The sequence below is a fragment of the Orycteropus afer genome, unplaced genomic scaffold (assembly GCF_000298275.1).
Source record: "Orycteropus afer afer isolate SDZICR_OR568_19922 unplaced genomic scaffold, OryAfe1.0 scaffold00003, whole genome shotgun sequence".
NCBI classification, from domain to species: domain Eukaryota; kingdom Metazoa; phylum Chordata; class Mammalia; order Tubulidentata; family Orycteropodidae; genus Orycteropus; species Orycteropus afer.
In genome coordinates, this window is record NW_006921590.1 from 27,334,204 (window position 1) to 27,341,450 (window position 7,247).

Here is a 7,247-nt window from a genome sequence, read left to right on the forward strand (position 1 = left end):
AAGACAAGAGATGACCTTTGTCATTAGAAAGAAAAGAAGACAGGCATAGCATATGCCTAATATATCTGGTGACCCTCTGAAAAGCAGAGCTCATTTCCAGAAAATAGGACATTACCCTAGCAAGTGATTTAAAAAGAAATTCTGGCCATTCCATTATTTTCACCTATTTACAGTTTATTCAATATCTGTAAGCTGTAAACAGACATAGGTAAAGAATGCAGTTTGGCAGAGGAGTTAGTGAAGCGAAGGGGAGGGGATGACCATTCATTGAGATATTATGGGTATTATATACCATGTAATATGCTTTCCTAGGGTTTATCAACCACAGCACTATTGACATTTTAGATTAGAAGATTCTTTGTTGCGGAGGCTGTCCTGTATATTGTAGAATGTCTAGCAAGCACCCTTGACCTCTACCCACTAGATGCCAGTAGCACCACTCCCCTTCCCCAATTGAGATAATGAAAAATTTCTCTAGACATTGCCAAATGTCCCATCAGGAAAAAAACTACCAATTATTGAGAACCACTGCTTTAATAATCAAAATAATAATTAACATTTACTATGAGTTTATTACGTATCAAGTACTGCTTTAAGGTCTTTCCTTTATGTTAAAAATATAAGATACATACAGAACAGCTCACAAACAAAAATGTATAACTTAATGATTTATCAAATAGGGACTATGCATATAACCACAGCCTGGTTAGGGAGAAAGAAAGAACATTACTATCTTTAAAAACTGCCATTGGGCTCCTTCCCCATCTCTACCTACTGCCTGCTCCTCCAAAGGAAACCATTATTCTAACTTACCTGTGGTGGTGTTTATGTTTGTGTGTCAACTTGGCTGGGCCCGGTTGAGTGGCTGGGCAGCTGGTGATAGTTATTCCCCATGATAAGACTGGCAATCAACTCCATGGTGGGATCTACTACAAACAGCTGAGTAGCTGTTTTGGGTATGTGGTCTGCTTCCTGTGTATAAGCAGCAGCTTTGGGAATGGTCTCTAGCCTATGGTGCACTTGAACCCTGCGTGTAGCTATGTCATTGTTCAGCAGCCTGCCATGCTCTGCCAACCTTGGGACTTACAATGGACTCGAATTAATGGCCTGCTGTGGTTTGGTAACATCTGGACTGTGCCTTTTCATTTGTCAACCTTGGACTTGTTAACTTCAGCAGCCAGTATCTGCTTGTGTGAAGAGAAGCCTCTAGCTTCAATGGGCCGGGAGCAAGAGGCAGAGCTGAAGCCCAAGGTCAAGGGGCTTTCACCCAGCCTCTAGAGTCTGGCACTTTGAACTTAGACTTTTAGCCTCCAAATTGTAAGAGAATAAACTCCTATTTGTTAAGGCCATCCCATTTGTGGTATATTCTTGTCAGAGTGGTACTAGGTAACCAGAGCACTTGTCATACTTTATAGTTTCAACAAATAAGCATGTATCTCAAAAGGTATAGTTTAATTTTACCTGATTTTCTAACTGTAAATAAATGTAATCTCTCTCTATGTCTGTGTGTGTGTGTATTATTTTATATCTGACTTGCTCAATGTTCTATTTGTGAGATTCATCCATATTATTTCATATAGCTATACTTCACCTATTTTCATTGCTGAATAGTATTCATTGTATAAATTTATTATAATTTATGTATCTAGTCCACTAATGATGGACATTTGGACAGTTACTCATTTTTGGCTATTACCAAAACAGTGTTGCTATGAACATTCATGTATGTGTAGCCTGTGCACATATGAAGTCATTTTGGTAGGATATAAAACTTAGGAGGGGACTTGTCAGATTATAGATATATGTTTTCAACTTTAATGAACACTGCCAAACAGAGTCTCAAAGTGGTTATACTAATTTATACTCCTTCTAGCAGGGAACCAGCACTCATCTGTCAGTCTGTTGTACTGAGGTGGCTTGTGCGTCATTGTGAGGATGAAGGCTGTGGTACCAGTATTCCAAATACTAGCAGGGTCACCCATGGTGGATAGGTTTCAGCAGAGCTTCCAGACAAAGACATAGTTGGAAGAAGGAAGGGGCCCTAAACTTCTCAAAGAATTGGCCAGCATACACCTTATGAATAGCAATGAAACACTATCTGATATAGTACTGGAAAAATATATGAATAGCTCTGAAATGTTGTCTGATATAGTATATAAAGATGAGCCACTCAGGTCAGAAGGAACTCAAAATACAACTGGGGAAGAGCTGCCTCCTCAAAGTAAAGTCGATCTTAATGACGTAAATGGAGTAAAGCTTTCAGGACCTCCATTTGCTGATGTGGCATGACTCACAAAATGGGAAGAAACAGCTGCAAACATCCATTAAAAATGTGAACATGGAATGTACAAAGTATGAATCTAGGAAAATTAGAAGTTGTCAAAAATGAAATGGGACACATAAAGATCAACATCCTAAGCATTAGTGAGCCAGAAATGAAAAATTGAATGGGGATGGCATGGCATTTATCATCACAAAAAATATTTCAAGACCTATCCTGAAGTACAATGCTGTCAGTGATAGGACAATATCCACACGTCTACAAGGAAGACCAATTAATACTACTATTATACAAATTTATGCACCAACCACCAAAGCAAGAGACAAGGAAATTGAAGATTCTTACCAATTTCTGCAGTCTGAAATTGACCAAACATGTAATCAAGATATGTTGATTATTACTGGTGATTGGAATACAAAAGTTGGAAACAAAGAAGAATCACTGGTAGTTGGAAAATACAGCTTTGGTAATAGAACTGATGCTGGAGATCAAGTAATAGAATTTTGCAATATACTTATTCATTGAAAATACCTTTTTTCAACTTTTACAACATAAACAGTGGTTATACACATAGACTTCACCAGATCAAATCAGATAGACTGCATCTGTGCAAAGAGGTAGTGGAGAAACTCAGTATCTTCAGCCAAAACAAGGCCAAGAGCTGACTATGAAACACACCATCAACTTGCAAGCTCAAGCTGAAACTGAAGATAATTAAAACAAGTCCATCAGAGCCAAAATATGGCCTTGATTATATACCACCTGAATTTAGAGACCATCTAAAGAATAGATTTGACACAATGAACACCAGTGACTGAAAACCAGATGAACTGCGGGATGACATCAAGAACCTCAGACATGAAGAAAGCAAAAGGTCATTAAAAAGACAGGAAAAGAAGAAAAGACCAAAGTGGATGTTAGAAGAGACTGTGAAACTTCCTCTGGAATGGAGAGTAGCTAAAGCAAATAGAAGAAATGACAAGATAAAAGAACTGAACAGAAGATTTCAAAGGGCAGCTCAAGAAGGCAGTCAATTATTATAATGAAATGTGCAAAAGCATGGAGTTAGAAAACCAAAAGGGAAGAACACACTCAGCAATTCTCAAGCTGAAAGAACTGAAGAAATAATTCAAGCCTTGAGTTGCAATAGTGAAAGATTCTTATGGACAAAATATTGAATGATGCAGGAAACATCAAAAGAAGATGGAAGGAATATACAGTCACTGTACCAAAAAGAACTGGTAGATGATCATCCATTTCAGGAGGTGACATATGATCAAGAATCAATGGTATTGAAGGAAGAAGTGGAGGCTGCACTGAAGGAATTGACAAAAAACAAGGCTCTAGGAATCGATGGGATGCCCACTGAGATGTTTCAACAAACAGATGGTACACTGGAAGTACTTACTCATCCATGCCAAGAAATTTGGAAGACCTGGCCAACTGACTGGAAGAGATCCATATTTGTACCATTCCAAAGAAAAGTGACCCCACAGAATGTGGAAATTATCAAACAATGTCATTGATATCGGGAGCTCTGGTGACATAGTGCCTAAGACATTTGACTGCTAAACAGAAAGCTGGCGATTCAAACCCAACAGCCACCCCTTGGATGGAAGGTTGGGCAATTTACTTCTGTGGTAATGCTGCCTCAGAAACCCAAGGAGGGGTCACTATGAGTCAGATCTGACTCAACAGCAATGAGTTTGGGTTTTTTTTTGTTGTTGTTGTTATCATTGATATCACATGCAAGTAAAATCTTACTGACTGTTCTGGTTACCTAGTGCCACTCTGACAGGAATACACCACAAATGGGATGGCCTTAACAAGCAGGAGTTTATTCTTACAATTTGGAGGCTTTAAGTCCAAGTTCAAAGTGCCAGGCTCTAGGGGCTGGGTGAAAGCCCCTCAACCTTGAGGTCCAGCTCTGCCTCCTGCTCCCGGCCCACAGGAGTTAGAGGCATTTCTTCACTCAGACAGCTGCTGGTTGCTGAGGCTGAGAAGCCCCAAGGTTGTCAAGTAAAAAGGCACAGTCCTTTTGTTACCAAACCACATGGCAGGACATTAAGTCCATTGTAAGTCCCAAGGTCAGCAGAGCATAGCAGGCTGCTGAGCAACGACATGGCTACATGCAAGGTCCTAGAGTGCCATATGCTAGAGACCATTCTCAAAGCTTCTCCTTATATACAGGAAGCAGACCACATACCCAGCTGCTCCCAGTAGATTCCACCATGGAGTTATTACCAATCTCATCATGGGGAATACTACATCCAGCTGCCCAGCCACTCAACCAGGCCCAGCCAAGTTGACAAACAAACATAACCATCACACTGATGATAATTCAAAAATGGTTGCAGCAGTATATTGACAGAGAACATTCAGAAATGCAAGCTGGATTCAGAAGGGGACATGGAACGAGGGTTATCATAGCTGATGGCAGAAGGATCTTGGCTCAAAACAAAGAATACCAGAAAGATGTTTACTTGTGTTTTATTGACTATGCAAAGGCATTCGATTGGGTGGATCATAACAAATTGTGGATACATTGAGAAGAATGAGAATTCCAGAACACTTTATTGTACTCATAAGGAACCTGCACATAGACCAGGAGGCTGTCATTCAAACAGAACAAGGGGATACTGCATGGTTTCAAATCAGGAAGTGTTCTGGTTACCTAGTGCTGCTCTGACAGGAATATACCATAAATGGGATGGCCTTAACAAACAGGAGTTTATTCTTTTACGTTTTGGAGGCTTTAAGTCTGAGTTCAAAGTTCCAGGCTCTAGGGTCTGGATGAAAGTCCCTCGACCTTGGGCTTCAGCTCTGCCTCTTGCTCCCAGCCCACTGAAGCTAGAGGCTTTTCCTCACTCAGACAGCTACTGGCTGAGGCTAACAAGCCCAAGGCCAACAAATAAAATGACACAGTCCTGATGGCAGGCCATTAATTCAAGTCCATTGTAAGTCCCAAGGTCAGCAGAACATGGCAGGCTACTGAACAACAACGGCTACATGCATGCCCTAAGCTAGAGACCATTCCCAAAGCTGCTTCTTATATATGGGAAGCAGACCACATCCCTAAAGCAGCTACTCAGCTACTCCAATACCTTCCACCATGGAGTTAATTACCAGTCTTACCATGGAGAATAACTCCATCCAGCAGCCCAGCCACTCAACCAGACCCAGCCAAGTTGACACACAAATGTAACTACCATATGAAGGGAGTGTATCAGGGTTGTATCCTTTCACCACACTTATTTCATCTGTATGCTGAGCAATAATCTGAGAAGCTGGACTATATGAAGAAGAATGTGGCATCAGGATTGGAGGAAGACTCACTAACAACCTGAGATATGCAGATGACACAACTTTGCTTCCTGAAAGTGAGGATGACTTGAAGCACTTACTGATGAAGATTAAAGACTACAGTCAGATGGATTCATCTCAACATAAAGAAAATGAAAATTCTCACAACAAGACTGATAAGCAGCAACACTATGAATGGAGAAAAGACTGAAGGTGTCAAAGATTTCATATTGCTTGGTTCTACAATCAACACCAATGGAAGCAGCAGTCAAGACATCAATGATATTGCATTGGGCAAATCTGTTGCAAAACACCTCTTTCAAGTGCTGAAGAGCAAAGATGTCTCCTTGAAGACTAAGGTGCACCCAACACAAGCCATGGTATTTTCAATCACCTCCTATGCATGTGAGAGCTGGACAATGAATAAGGAAGACTGAAGAAGAGTTGATGCTTTTGAGTTGTGGTGTTGGCAAAGAATGCCAAAAGTACCATGGACTGCCAGAAGAACTAACAGATCTATCCTGGAAGAAGTACAGCCAGAACGATCCTTAGAGACAAAGGCCAGACTTTATCTGTGGACCAGTAAATTACTTAGTGTGGCTTTTCTACCCATAAGTCTTTGTAAACTCCAAGGTGGGATTTTCTATGAGCAACTGAGGAGCTCCTGATTGCTGAAGTTGTCCACCTGGAGTATTTCTGTTGGGAGTGGCACAAAACAATGTTCTGGGAGGTGCCCACTCTCTCTCAACTGCTTAGAGTTCTGATGCTATGATTGGCTAGTTTGACCAACCTGCTGGGCTCAAAAGGAGGTCTCCTAAAGGCAGAACTCACTCTGACTGCTGATTGAGGAAGACACACTCCTGAAAGAGACATGCATTGCTGGGAAAGAGATGCAAGAGGCATGCATTGCTGAGTGAGACATCGAGGGACCAGCACTGCTGGGAAAGAGACTGTGAGAGACTGCTGGCTGAGGGACGGTGGGCTGGAAAAGAGACTGAGCATTTTTCCTGAACTTGAATTGTAGCCTGTGGTGCTTCCCTAATAAACCCCATAATCTGTGAGCTCTGTGTGGCCACTGCAGCAAATTATTGAACCCAGGAGAGAGGTGGTGGGTACTTTGGGAGGAACGGTTGGTGAAAGGGCTGGAGGGAGGCAGCATGTTTGGCCTTGCAGTAATAGGCCTTGGGTTACTGCTAGTAATCCTGTCTTCCTCTTTTGGGATTAGAGGAGGTCAGAACATGTGGCTTCCTTGTCCTTTTTGCATTATCTCATGTATTTTGGTCATGCTGTCAAAAGGGACTATTCCCAGGAGAAGGATGCCATGCTTGTAAAGTGGAGGGTTAACAAAAAAGGGGAAGGCCCTCAACAAAATGGATTGACATGGTGGCTGCAGCAATGGGCTCAGATATAGTAGGGATCGTGAAGCTGGCACAGGACTGGGCAGTGTTTTGTTCTGTTCTACATAGGGTCACTATGAGTCAGAGAAGACTCGACAGCACCTAACAACAACAGCTGCCATCCAGTCAATTCCAACTCATAGTGACCACCATTGGGTTTCCAAGGCAGTAAATCTTTATGGAAGTAGATTGCCCCGTCTTCCTTCTGTGGAGTGGCTTGTGGGTTTGAACTGCCGACCTTCTGGTTAGCAGTCAAATGTCTTAAG